At 41.6% G+C, this 13,889-nt stretch overlaps 1 long non-coding RNA gene and 1 other non-coding gene across 2 annotated transcripts; both read right to left on the reverse strand.

Moving 5' to 3' along the window:
* Nucleotides 1–189: 189 nt before the first annotated feature.
* Nucleotides 190–13,461, reverse strand: LOC103665505. The gene is made up of 6 exons (XR_569308.2): nucleotides 13,189–13,461; nucleotides 4,657–4,880; nucleotides 4,202–4,303; nucleotides 2,308–2,426; nucleotides 1,037–1,144; nucleotides 190–669 (listed from the first exon to the last, which is right to left on the reverse strand). It is a non-coding gene; the product is annotated as an uncharacterized LOC103665505 (long non-coding RNA).
* Nucleotides 11,035–11,159, reverse strand: LOC121106136. Its single transcript, XR_005838886.1, has one exon.
* Nucleotides 13,462–13,889: the final 428 nt, after the last annotated feature.

A 13,889-nucleotide genomic window follows, 5' to 3' on the forward strand; every position in this document is an offset into this window, starting at 1 on the left:
TTATATATTTATATATATATTTATATATATATATAAAGAATTTACAAAGCTGAGTTAATTTTACACTAAGTGGTTAAATATTAGAGAAATCTTGTATAAAGAAATAAAAATTTCAAGAAGAAATAAAAATAATAATCAGAAGTGAATTAATATTTTTTGCATTCTGATTACATGTCTGGAAACATCAAATTTCAGATTCCTCCAAAATTATCAAAGGAATGAAAGGGTAAAATATAGCATTACTTAATAACAATCAAGTGAATTCTTATATGATACAAAAAATCAACATGAATTATGAAGAAAATTATCCATTCACAAAAGTTACTACAAATAAAAAATACTCCAGGATCAATTTCAAAGACATATTTCCAATCCATCTCATTAAAAAGAAGCTGATTATCATGTCTCCATTTTTGTTCTCTTCCTCTTATCCCCGAACCCCACATAGGTTGGGACTTTCTCAGCCCTGTCGGTTCTCGCCTCTTTCCCAGACACTGAGATGCCCCTTCTGACATTTGCTGGTTGGCTGAGCCCCGCGGAGCTGTTTCACTTCCATCTCTTCTCCCTCCACCAGATACGGAAATAAGTCCTGGATTCAGAGCTCCTCCCAGCCCTGCTCTGCCTCGATGTCTCCTCACTGTCTGGCTCACAGCGGCCACTGCGGATGCACTTGGAATAGATAAGGGAAAGAAAAAACTTTGAGTTACGAGGGTTAAAGGAAGCAATGCATGCGCACGACAGGTTATGGGAGTCACGGTTGGTTGATTCGCCATGCTCAGGGCCTCTCTTCCTGGGCTCCCTCACTTAATCATCCCATCCTTTCTGCAGACCCCAGCTATGCTTACTCCTGGCTCCGTAACCCCCAAGTCTGCACCCTCAGCCTCGACCTCTCTTAGAAATGGGGAAAGCTGATCCCACCCAAGCCATGATGGGGAGGGGAGCCGCGAGAGAGGAGCAGGCAGAGGGAACTGACAGGGGTGGGACCAAGGGGGGAGCGAGATGCAGGAGCTGTTTGTAAGGAGAGAGGAGGCACCACCTCGGTGTGTCAGAGATCTTCTGGGCGCTCAGTATGTGCCTCAGGAGGTAATACTCCATCTGTATGCAAAAAGGACCACTGAGAACTTGACTTTCAGGATCATTTCATCTGAAACAGAAAACCCAAAATTACTTTGGATTGTAAAAGCAGACCCATGTTTAAAAAAAGAGAACCGCATCTACTGCTTTGAGCATTTTAACACTGTGTGAATTACTAGGACAGGAGGCCTGGATGGTCTGATATATCTTCTATAACTTGTTGCATTAAAAAGGCTAAGCCTATTTTGGTCGAGGATTATTTATCATTTATCAAGAAAAGGGTTTAAGTTTATTACATTATATTTCCAATTTTAAATTCTTATCTTAATTTGATTTCTTTTAAAAAAAGATTTATATATTTATTTTAGGGCGGAGGGGCAGAGGGAGAAGGAGAGAGACGGTCCTCATGCAGATGTCTGGCTGAGTGGAGAGCCTGATGCAGGGATCCATCCCAGGACCAAGATTGTGACCTGAGCCAAAATTGAGAGTCAGACGTCCAGTCAGCTGAGCCACCCAGCGCCCCTTAATTTGATTTCTTTTTTTTTTTTAGGTTTTTTTTTTTTTTAAGATTTTATTTATTTATTTGACAGAGATAGAGACAGCCAGTGAGAGAGGGAACACAAGCAGGGGGAGTGGGAGAGGAAGAAGCAGGCTCATAGCAGAGGAGCCTGATGTGGGGCTCGATCCCACAACGCAGGGATCACACCCTGAGCCGAAGGCAGACGCTTAACCACTGTACCACCCAGGCGCCCCTGATTTCTTAAGGGTAATGGTAAAACACACTCTTCCTAAGTTATATGTTGAATCAGTGCTGTGTGAATATAGGTCATATAACACGAAATTCACCATCTGCTCAACCTTGAATAACTAAGATTGGTCCCAGACCTACAGGGATAAAGGTAGCAAACACAAATCACTATCTTTGGGGCAGCCCAAAGATAGAGAGTGAATTCAGAGGTGGTCCATTCCAATCTGCCACCTTTCCCAAGAGTTAGGATATCCCCTTTTCATGCTTTCCATCTTGCCTGTGTATACACAACAATGAACTTCTTCATGAACTCCTACTGTTTACCAAACCCTCAAACAAAAGCAATGGTGGAGATGACTTGGTGCATATTCTTAAGAGAAAACAGACAGTAACATTGGCTTTTTATTATTTATGGAACTACAAGAAGGGAAATTGTGCATGGAATCCACAAGAACAACTATAGAAACTAGTTTCAGAGCAATTACTTGGCAGTAACATCCTCTTGGGAGCCTGAAGTCTGTCCCAGAACCAGCCTCTGGGACTGAGGAAAGAGAAAAATGCTTGTTCCAGGGCTCATGCAGGTCTTTGGGTCAGATCAGGAACCCTGCGGAGGTCAAAGGAAAAGTTATCTCAGGTTGCTGACTTCTCTTCCTCTAAGCCCCAGGAAAGAAAAATTTGGTGAGAGACTGAGTCTTAGCCTGATGAAAAGTAAGAGTTTTTCTTGGCTTCCTTCATCACTGGAGCAAAGTAACGCTCATTTTCCACACTTGCTAACTGGCTGAAGTTGAAAGAGAGGTTCAGGCCTGAGACCCTCTTCCTAGTAGATGCCTCAGAGTAACCGTGCAAGGAGAGGGCTTTCTGCAACCCATCCCCCAAGAAAAACAAAGCAGGAGTATTACTTGGTTTTCAAGATCCTCATTACATGAAAATGAAAGGAGAAATGGGAATGTATTCAGCCATTAAAAGCATCTTAGACAATTAGATGAACTTTTCCATCTCACTCCCATTGCCCCGGTGGGGTCACTGGGAAGTAAGGCAGGGGCTGGTTGCAGACTAATCCGTTACTAAATGAACTTCAGCATCATCTGAGCAGCTGCAGCCCCCATGTGTCTGGTTGGGATAAGATTCCAGCCTGGGAATTTCTCTCTCCCTCCAGGCCATTTTTGCTCCCTGACAGTCTGATTTCAGTGGCCTCCAGGACTCTCTGGCATTGCTTTTCCGTGTCCGTTCCTTATCACGGAAGATGGGTGAGTAGGTCAGGGGAAAGCAAACGTCAGCCACCTCTCAGGTTTTCTTACCTTTCTCGCTCCTCATATGCACTAAGATGCCCACTACAAGGAAGATAAGCCCCAGCACAAAGCCTGAGATTCCAGCCAGTGTTTCTCTGGGCAGAATCAGCGTGCCTCTGGGAAACACAGACTGGGGTCGGTCTCACCTCTACCTGCTGCACCCCCTCAGGTACTGTCTGAGATTCTGGGGCTTGATGGAGAATACCAATATGAAGGCTATGAGAGATATATACCTTGGAGAAGGAGGAAATTTAGAAAGGACCCCCAAGTTCTGGAAATTAGGCTGTGACTTCAAAAAGGACACGCATACTAATTCTGGTAGCTGCCTCTCAAAATAACTCACATAAGCTAAAAGACCAAAGGCGGAGAACAGTTTCCATGTGTGAGGGTAATTCAGGAAGGTTTCTGAGTTTCCTAGGTTTTCTGACAAGAGCAGAGATCTATGAATCCTTATCATCCCCTAGGTCAAGGTGGCCAAGTCTCTGCTGCCCCAGCTCTGAACTATTCTCAGGGACTTCTCTAGGAAAAAGATGGGGGTAGATATGAACCCAGTGTATAAACACAGGACAAGATGAGTGGACCCTAGAGCTAGAACATCCCCTGTTCTTCAGAATTTGGAGCCTACATGGTTATTAGGGAATAACTCACTCCACTCCACAGTGACAGGACCATCCAGGCTGGGGTGCTCCACTTGGCAGGCCCAGCCATCTCCCTACTGTCCCTGCTGGAGGGTCATTGCCAAAATCACCAGGATCTGGAAGATCCAGTCTTTATTATGGATCAGGTTGGTGGACATAACCCTAGCTGTTTTCCTCCTGTCCATTCAGGAACCAGTGGGATTGAATGTGGCCTGGATAAAAATATGTCACATGGTAGACAAGAAGGTTGAGATGCTGTAGGGGTCCGTTCTTCAAAGGGGAGGTGTTCACTTTAGGCTTTACTAAGAATTGTAAAGAGAAAAAAAGCAATGGCATATAAGACTATTATTTCTTAGACATTTTTGTTATAGAGTTGATTTCTAGATGTTTAAAATATAAATGATATAATTAGGCTAGTAGATATGGGTGGTACTGAACAGATGGAAACAAACCTTCAAATGGAATATTCATGACCTTGAATTATATAATAAGGACTGAGAAGAATGGGAGGGAGACAAGGCAGCACTTTGTGGCACATTTAGCAGAAATTTTAACTGTAAAAAAAAAAAAAGAAATTTTAACTGTAAGTCAGTGAGTAATAGCCTTTGGACAAAGAATATATAACCAGCTGTGAAATGACCTATGTTTTCAATGTTCATCTTGATTAAAAGGATGAAAAATTTGCTCAAATAATTTCTTAAAATTAAATATACAGACAATAGCATTCTCTTGTTATATGAATCTAATAACTTTATTTTTTTTAATGAAGGAAATTAAGCAAGTTTGATATGACTTATTCTTTAAATAACTTAAACATTTTTCTACAAAAATCCAAAATCTTCATATTTACAGTGATATCCCCAAACCCAGTATTCTGAGCACCTAAATGCTTCATCAGTAGGCATACCCGTCCTTAAGTTCCTCTTTTGCAATATGTCTTCTCAGGTTCCTTGAAGGATCCCACAAATAATCAGGTGTTATCTGTACCTCCACATTTCTCTGCTTGGTGTCCCTCTTCTCCTTCAGCTTCTGTGCTGTGCATAGGTCAATTTCCAAGTGCAGTTACTTCTTTCAGATATCTTCCACCAGCACCCTTCCTCCCTCCAGAGGGCAGAAAGTGTCCATGTGCCCCTAGAGAAAATTCAGAGCAATTTCCCAAATCAGAGAGCTTCTAGATCCTTAATAATTTAATTCTTCCTTTTCTACTTTGTGCACAAATACTCTAGGGTACAGCCGGGTCAGGTAACTATACCCATGGCCGTTGTTCCCTGTGATATTTTTGTTTTGTGCATACTGGGAAAGTGAGAAAATATCCCAACAAAACTAAACTGAATGGGTGTGCAAGCACTTCCTGCAGCTCCTCCCCCTGGCTCAGCACAGAGCAAGCAGGTGATAAAACCCAGCTCCCAGCTTCTCTCTGGAAGGAATTAGACTGCACATCTAGCATCGTGACTTTTCTAGCTGCTGACTGAGGGTCTGGCTTCTAACTAGCCTGTCCATAGGAGAGGGCCTGGAATTTGCTAGTCTCCTGGGGACAACAGAGAACAAGCAGTGGCTTTGAATAGGTTTATGGGCTCCTCCTATGGCTCCTTCTCCCCCAGTTCACTTCAGTGATAAAGCCCAGCATCCAGCTTCTGCCTGGAAGGAGCTGGACTATACATCTAGCCTCCCAACTTTTCCAGGTGCTACTGGAGAGACTGGTTTCCAACTCACCAGTCCCTGATAGCTGACAGGGCTTGACATTCATTAGGCCCCTGGGAACTACAGAGAGCAAAGCAATTGTTTAAAAGTATGTGGTCTGAACAAGCATGCAGACATTTTTACAGCTCTTCTCCTTGGCTCAGTGCAGAATGAGTGGGTGATAAACTCTAGCTCCCAGATTGTCCCTGAGGAAAGAAGGAATTGGATCATATATGCAGATTCCAACTTTTCCAGCTGCTACTCAAAGAACTGGCTTCTATCTTACCTGTCTCAGGGCACTGACAGGACTTGTCACACTCTAAATTCCTGGTGGCTGCTAAGAACACAGACAGTGGTTTGGAAATACATAGAAAGATCTGAAAGACACCCATAATCTTTGGTTGGGATGATTGGTAAGGGTCTTCTCCTATATGAGGCCAGTCCATGAAGACTAGGAGAGGTGGCTGTTTTGTCTAATGCACACACCAACACAGAGCCAAGGAAAATGAAGAAACAGGGAAATGTGTTCCAAACAAAAGAACAATATAAATTTCTTGAAATCAATCCTAATGAAATAGAAATATATGATTTACCCAAGAGAGAATTCAAAAAAATGGTCTTTAAGACGCTCACTGAAGTTAGGAGAGCAATGCATGAACAAAGCCAGAATTTCGACAAAGAGAAGAATTTAGAAGTATCAAACAGAAATCATAAAGTTGAAGAATACAATAACTGAACTGAAAAATTCAACAGAGGTGTTCAAAAGCAGAGTAGATCAAGTAGAAGAAAGTATCAGTGAAATTGAAAATGAGTCACTGGAAATCATCCAGTCAGAGGAGCCAAAAGAAAAAAAGAATGAAAAGAGTGAAGATAGCTTAAAGGACTTGAGACATCATCAAATGGACCAATATAAACATTATGGGAGTCTCAGAGGAAGAAGAGAGACAGAGAGACAAAGGGGCAGAATGCTTTTTCAAAGAAATAATGTTGAAAACTTCCCAAATCTGGGGAAGGAAATAGGCATCCAGATTCAAGAAGCCTAAAGAATATTAAAGAAGATGAACCCAAAGAAACCCACACTGAAGCACATTATAATTAAATTATCAAAGTCAAAGACAAAGAGAGAATTTTCAAAGCAGCAGGAAAAAAGCAACTTGTCACATACTAGGAAACCCCAATAAAACTATCAGTAGATTTTTCAGCAGAAACATTGCAGGCCAAAAAGAGCTGGATGATATATTTAAAGCGCTGAAAGAAAATAAATCCTGCCAACCAGGAATGCTATATCCAGCAAAACTGTCCTTCAAAAATGAAGTGAAGATAAAGGCTTTCTCAGACAGACAAATGCTGAGGGAGTCCATCACCACTAAGATCTGCCTTATAAGAAATGTTAGAAGGAGGTGAAGCGAAAAGATGCTAACAGCAAAATGATAACTTAAAAAAGTATGAAACACATTGACAAAGGTGAAAATATAGACAAATATGGAATGCTGTATCACTGTAACATTGGTGAATAAATCGTTTTTTAATTCTAATGTAAAAGTTAAAAGACAAAAGCATTAAAATAACTATAACTAAAATCATATTAATGGATATACAATATAAATAGATGTAAATTGTGACATCAATAACATGTAATGGGGGGTAGGGGAGAAATAAAAGTGTAGAGTTCCTGTACGCAAGTGAAGTTAAGTTGTTATCAGCTTAAAACAGATTATTATAGCTGGAAGATATTTATATAAGCCCCACTGTAACTACAAAGAAAATACCTATAGAAGCCACATGAAAGAAAAAGAACTAAAACCTGTCAATACAAAAATAAAATAAAATAAAATAAACAAACACAAAGGAGGACAGAGAAAAAGAGGGACAAAGAACTAGAAGAAAAACAGGAAACAGTTAACAAAACAGTAATATTAAATCCTTCCTAATCGGTAATTACTGTAAATGGAAATGGTTTAACTCCCCAATCAAAAGACATAGTGATTGAGGGGATAAAAAATCCAAGATCCAACTATATGCTGTCTATAAGAAACTTACTTTTATTATTTTTTTTAAATTTAAATTCAACTAGCCAACTTATAGTACATCATTAGTTTCATACATAGAGTTCAATAATTTATCAGTTGCATATAACACCCATGCTCATCACATCGCATGCCCTCCTTAATGCCCATCACCCAATTACCTGGTCTCTGCACCCACCTCCCCTCCAACAACCTTCAGTTTGTTTCCTGTAGTTAAGAGTCTCTCATGGTTTTTCTCCCTCTCTGAGGACTTCCCATTCTGTTTTCCCTCCCTTCCCCTACAGTCCACTGCTCTGTTTCTTATATTCCACATGAGTGAAACCATATGATAATTGTCTTTCTCTGATTAACTTATTTCACTCTGCATAATACCCTCCAGTTCTACCCACATAGAGAACCTTACTTTAGATTTAAAGATACACATAAACTGAAATGAAAGAATGAAAAAAGATATTCCATGCAAATATTAACCAAAAGAAAGTAAGGTAGCTATAATTATATCAGACAAAATAGACTTAAAGCAAAAAACTGTCTTTAGAGACAAAGAAGGTCATTACATTAAGATGAAAGGGTCAATTCAATAGAAAGATGTAACAATTGTGAATATAAATGCACCCAACATCATAGCACCTAAGTATACAGAGCAAATATTGACACACCTGAAAGGAGAAACTGATGGCAATACAGTAATAGGAGGAGATTTCAATACACTTTCAATACTGGGTGGAATTTCCAGACAGAAAACCAATAAAGAAACAGTGGAGTTAAACAACACTATAGAATAAATGGACCAAAAAGACACCACACAAAACATATTCTTCTTCTCAAGCACACACAAAACATTCTTCAGGATTAAACCACATTTTGGGTCAAAAAAACAAGTTTTAACAAATTTAAGAAGATCAAAATCATACCAAGTATCTTTTGCAACCATGATGGAAAGAAAGGACCTCAAAAACAGTGAGAAAATGGGAAAATTAACAAATAAGTGGAAACTAAAGTCCACACTCTTCAACAACCATTGGTCAAAAGGGAATTTAAAAAATATCCTGAGAAAAGGAAAATGAAAACATGACCTACTAAAACTTACGGGATGCAGCAAAAGTAATACTAAGAGGGAAGTTTTTAGTAAAAAAGAAGAAAGATTTCAAATAAACAACCTAACTTTACACCTTAAGGAACTAGAAAAACAAGAACAAACTAACCCCAAGTTAGTAGACAGAAAGAAATATAAAGCAGAAATAAATAAAATAGAGGATAGAAGATAGATGATATCAACAAAACTGAGAGTTGGTTTTTTGAAAAGATAAAAAAATGATAAACCCTTAACTAGACTAAGAAAAAATAGAGAAGACTGAAATAAATCAGAAATGAAAGAGGAGACATTAAATGGATGCCATGGAAATAAACAAGATCTTAGGGAGCTTTATGAGTAATTATATGCCAACAAATTGGGTAACCTGGAAGAAATGGAAAAGCTCCTAGAAACATATAACAAGATGGAATCAAGAGGAAATGGAAAGCCTGAACAGACCAATAACAAATAAGAAAATTGAAGGAGTAATTAAAAATGCCCCAACAAAGAAAAGCCTGGGCCCAGAAGGCTTAACGGGTGAATTCTATCAAACATTCAAAGAAGAATTAAAACCAATCCATCTAAAACGCTTCCAAAAAATAGAGGGAACACTTCCAAACCATTTACGAACCCAGCAATACCCTAATACCAAAGCCAGACAAAGACAATACAAGAAAAGAAAACCACAGACCAATACCCCTAATGAACACGGATGTTAAAATACTCAATAGAATATTAGCAAATCGATTCAACAGCACATTAAAAGGATTATACACCATGACCAAATGGGATTTATCTGTGAGATGAAAAGATGGTTCATTATGGCAAATCAATTGACACACCATATTAACAGGATGAAAGGTAAACATGATCCTCTCATGATAGATGAATAGACACAGAAAAAGCATTTGACAACATCCATTTGGGATAAACACTATCAGCAAAATAGATGTAGAGGAACTCACCTCAACACAACAAAGGCCATATATTAAAAGCCCACAGCTAACATCATAATCAATGAGGAAAACCTGAAAGCTTTTCTTCTAAGATCTGATACAAGGCAAGGATGCCCACTCTTGCCACTTCAATTCAACATAGTACTGGAAATCCTAGCCAGAGCAATTAAACAAGAAAAAGAAATGAAAAGCATTCAAAACAGAAAGGAAGAAATAAATTTATCTCTGTTTTCAGATGACATGATCATATATGTAGAAAACTCCACAAAGACTCAACAACAACAAAACTATTAGAACCAATAAATGAATACAGTAAAGTTGTAGGAAACAAAATCAATGTATGAAAACCAGTGATGTTTCTATACACTAACAATGAACTATCTGAAAAGAAAATTAAGGAAACAATCACATAGCAACAAAAAGACTAAAATACTTGGGAATAAACTTAACCAAAGAGATGAAAAATTTGTCCACTGAAAATTGTGAAACATTGATGAAGGAAATCAAAGCAGACACAGATAAAAGAAAAGATCTCAATGTTCATGGATTGGAAGGCTATTGTTCAAATGTCCAGACTACCAAGGTAATTTACAGATTCAATGCAATTCCTATCAAAATCCCAATGGAATTCTTTACAGAAATAGAAAAAATAATCTTAATTACATGAAACACAGAAGACCCCAAATAGCCAAAACAATCTTGAGCAATAAGAACAAAGCTGGAAGCATCACATTTCCTAGTTTTTTTTTTCCCACAGAAAGTGGTTTATTGACTTTAGAACAAAATAAAATGCTTTCAGAACTTTTATTAGTGAGGAAAAACTGTTAGAACGTGAAAAGTTTTCTAAAACGTTATTTTGTCAGCTGATAAAGTAGGCACTTCAACACAGAAAACTTCCTATTTGCAACTGTGTGGAGTCGGAGCTGTCCAATTAGATACAGCTAACAGCTTGCAAGTGGGGCTTGCACTTGCAGCCGGTGTACTGAGTGGCAGGTCTGACCTCTTTGCCCTGATGCCTGTGGTGCTCCTTCTTCTCCAGCACCCACTCACAGCTCTTCCTCACCACCCCATGCCTCACAATCCTGTATGGGACTCTATGCAGGAGGCAACTCTGAGTGGGTGGATGGAGTGGATTGGCAATACCGAAGCTAATCCACACGGGGAGAAATGGTGATCCTTCCTGAGTTAGGTGGCCTCGGATGCCCCTTCTACAACAGAAGTCCCCACTTTTGGACACCCTCTCCTCTCCGAGTGATATCCCCCGGGGCCAAAGAAGTTGTTTAGTAGGAGAGCAGGAGGTGAGAGGCCCCATTCCCTCGCAGACATCTTTGTGGTAGATGACTACTTGTTTACGTGTGTTTGTTAGCTGTTGCCTATGCGGTAGGCAGGGGCCTAAGCTACTTTTGGGGCAACACAGGCCAGGATCAGCCCATGAGAGCCTGGCACTATCTAGGGGGAGCCAGAGGCCCATGCTACCACTTCAGACCCTAGTGTGGCTGTGGGGCTGGCATGCCACTATAGACCAAGTTGGGGCTCCCAGCAACTCCAGATGTCTGAGGCAGGAAAACAAGGCTGCCAGCTTGTGGCAGCCCTGACAATGACAAGGGCTGATCTTGGCTTCCAGCCCTGGCTAAGAAGAAAAGGGACCCTCCAGCCCCATGGGAGAGAGGCCTGCCTAATTTCAAAATACATTACAAAGCAATCAAAATAATATGGTACTGGTATAAAAACAGACATATAGGCAAATGGAACAGAATACAGGGCCCAGAAATAGATCAGTGCATCTATGGTCAATTGGTCTTCAATAAGAGTTTCAAAAACACAAAATGGGGAAAGGAGGGTCAATTGTTGGGAAAATTGGATATCTTATGCAGAAGAATGAAACTGGGCCCTTGTCTCTCACCATATGCAAAAATCAACTGAAAATGGATTAAAGACTTAAACATAAGACTTGAAACCATAAAATCCTGGAAGAAAACATAGGGGGAAAAAGCTCCTTGATGTATGAGGAGAGATATCATCTCATACCTGTTAGGACGTCTATTATCAAAAGACAAAAGATAAGTGTTGCTGAGGATGTGGAGAAAAGGCAATCCTTGTACATGGTAGTGGGAATGTAAATTGGCATAGCCATTATGGAAAACAGTATGGAGGGTCCTCAAAAAATTAAAAATAGAATCACCATATGATTATGTATATATAAAATATATTATTATATTATACATAATACATATGCTAATTAGCTATATAGCTAACATTATGCAGTAAAATAAGGCAGACACAGAAAGACAAATACTGCATGATCTCACTTACATGTGGAATCTAAGATAGTTAAACTCATAGAAGTAGAGAGTAGAACGGTGATAACTAGGGGCTAGGGGGAGGTGGAAATGGGGAGCTGTTGGTCAAAGGATAGAAATTTTCAATTATCCAAGATGAATAAGTTCTGGAGATCTTACGTACAGCGTGGTGATATAGTTAACAATACTGTATTGCATACTTGAAATTCGTGAAGGGTAGATCTCAAGTGTTCTCAACACACACACACAACAACTCTGGCTACCTTGTGAGGGGTTGGATATGTTAATTAGCTTGATCGTGCAATCATTTCACAATGTATACATATATCGAAACATCAAGTTGAACACCTTAAATATATATAATTAATATATATAATTCCTATTTGTCAATTATACCTCAATAATATGGAAAAAAAAATCTTCAGGATCTGCCAACTCTTACCTGGCTACATGGGAACCAGTAGGGAGCTAATTAAAAATACAGATTTCCAGACCTCACCACCCATGCAGGATCTGAATCTCTGGGCAGTGATTCTGCAGAATCTGTGCTTTAGGGAAGATTTCTAGGAGACTCTGGTGAGCAGGACTTGGGACCCGGTGGCCTGGAAGATAAACCCCAACTCCTTAGGCTGGCATCCAGCACTCTCTGCTGTCCAGCAGCTGATCACTGCTAGACAAAATAATGCCATTGAGCAGACCTGTGACCCTACAAAATCTTGTATAAGGTCCTCAATAATTTACCATTCCTATGACTTGTCTTTGGGCATTTCTCGCACCTAATTACCTTAGCAACTTGCCTTTTAAACGATGTCACTTTCTTAATTCCTACCCAATTTGTCCACCGTCTCATTCTTAGCAGACGACCTCGCCTTCCACTTTCCCAAGAAAAGAGGAAACAAAAGCTGTCACACACACAGCCTGTCCTTTCTCCCACCCTTCATCCCTTCCTTTGTCTCTGTGACAAGAGTCCTTGTTTTTGTTCACAGCTCACTCCTCCACCCCTCACTGCTATTATCTCTGGTCTCCTCAAGCTGGTGTACTCAGGGTCCTCCTCTGTACAACTTGACAGAAAGAAGCCTTCCACAGTCTTCTTGGCTCTGCACACACCTCAGCTCTCTTGGTCCCTGTATACTCAGACATCCTAAAAGAACAGCACAATTTAGTTCAAACTCTACTCTGTACCAGCGATGAGAAATCAAAGACAAGTCAAAGGCCATCTCAGCCCCCATTACTTCTCAGCTCGTCCTAGTCCTGCTCCTGCTCTCCCCAAGTCTCCCTGATTTCCAAACCCACATTTCAACCTGCCTTTCCTTCATCTTTTGAAGTCATTGCTACCATTGGTTTAGGTCACCCTCTTAACCTCAGTTTCTGGAACACTTCTCTGTCCATCTCTTCTAGTACCTGCTCTTCGCTTTCAGGTTTCCTTCCCAGGATCTTCTCCGTTAGCCAGCATCACAACCGTCCAGGTTCCTGAGGTTCAGTCCTTTTGCTCTCATTTCCCGGGATCCGCTCCTAAACGATCTCAGCGCCCTGTCGTGGGCTTCAGACCTTTATAGTAACCGTCCACCTGGTGTCCTTCAAACACCTCAGACCCGTCTTCCCCACCAGCGTCCTTCCTACATCGCCCGGAGGCGGTGCTGTGCTGGGAGGCTCCGTCGGCACCTCCCTGTCCCACAGATCACCCCTGCACCCCTGCCCCCTGGGCTCCCCACACCCCCACGGCCAGCCAGGTGCTGGCCCGCGTGTCCCCGGCGACCTCGCCTTCTCTCGCCTGGGGCTCAGCGGCGTCTGCTCCCGACCTCGCTCTCCCCCCGCCCTCCGCACCAGCCCCGGCGCCCCCCTCCAGCCCCAGTCGCCGGGCCCGTGAGACCCGCCCACACGCTCCGCTCGGCGCGCCGGGCCACGCCCCCGCCCGGCCTGGCGGCTGCTCTCCCCACCCCTCCGCGCGCGCCCGCTTCCCGACCCGCTTTGGCCCGTTCTCCGCGTCGCCGCCGCCCCGGCTCGGTCAGCGGCGTGTCTCTGCCCATCCCCGCGGAAGCGCGCGCTCTCCTCTCCCGCTTCCGACGTGCCTGTCCACCGGGCGCCGCGCCCCGGGACACAGC

The sequence above is a fragment of the Ursus maritimus genome, unplaced genomic scaffold (assembly GCF_017311325.1).
Source record: "Ursus maritimus isolate PB19 unplaced genomic scaffold, ASM1731132v1 scaffold_30, whole genome shotgun sequence".
In the NCBI taxonomy this organism is placed as follows: Eukaryota; Metazoa; Chordata; class Mammalia; order Carnivora; family Ursidae; genus Ursus; species Ursus maritimus.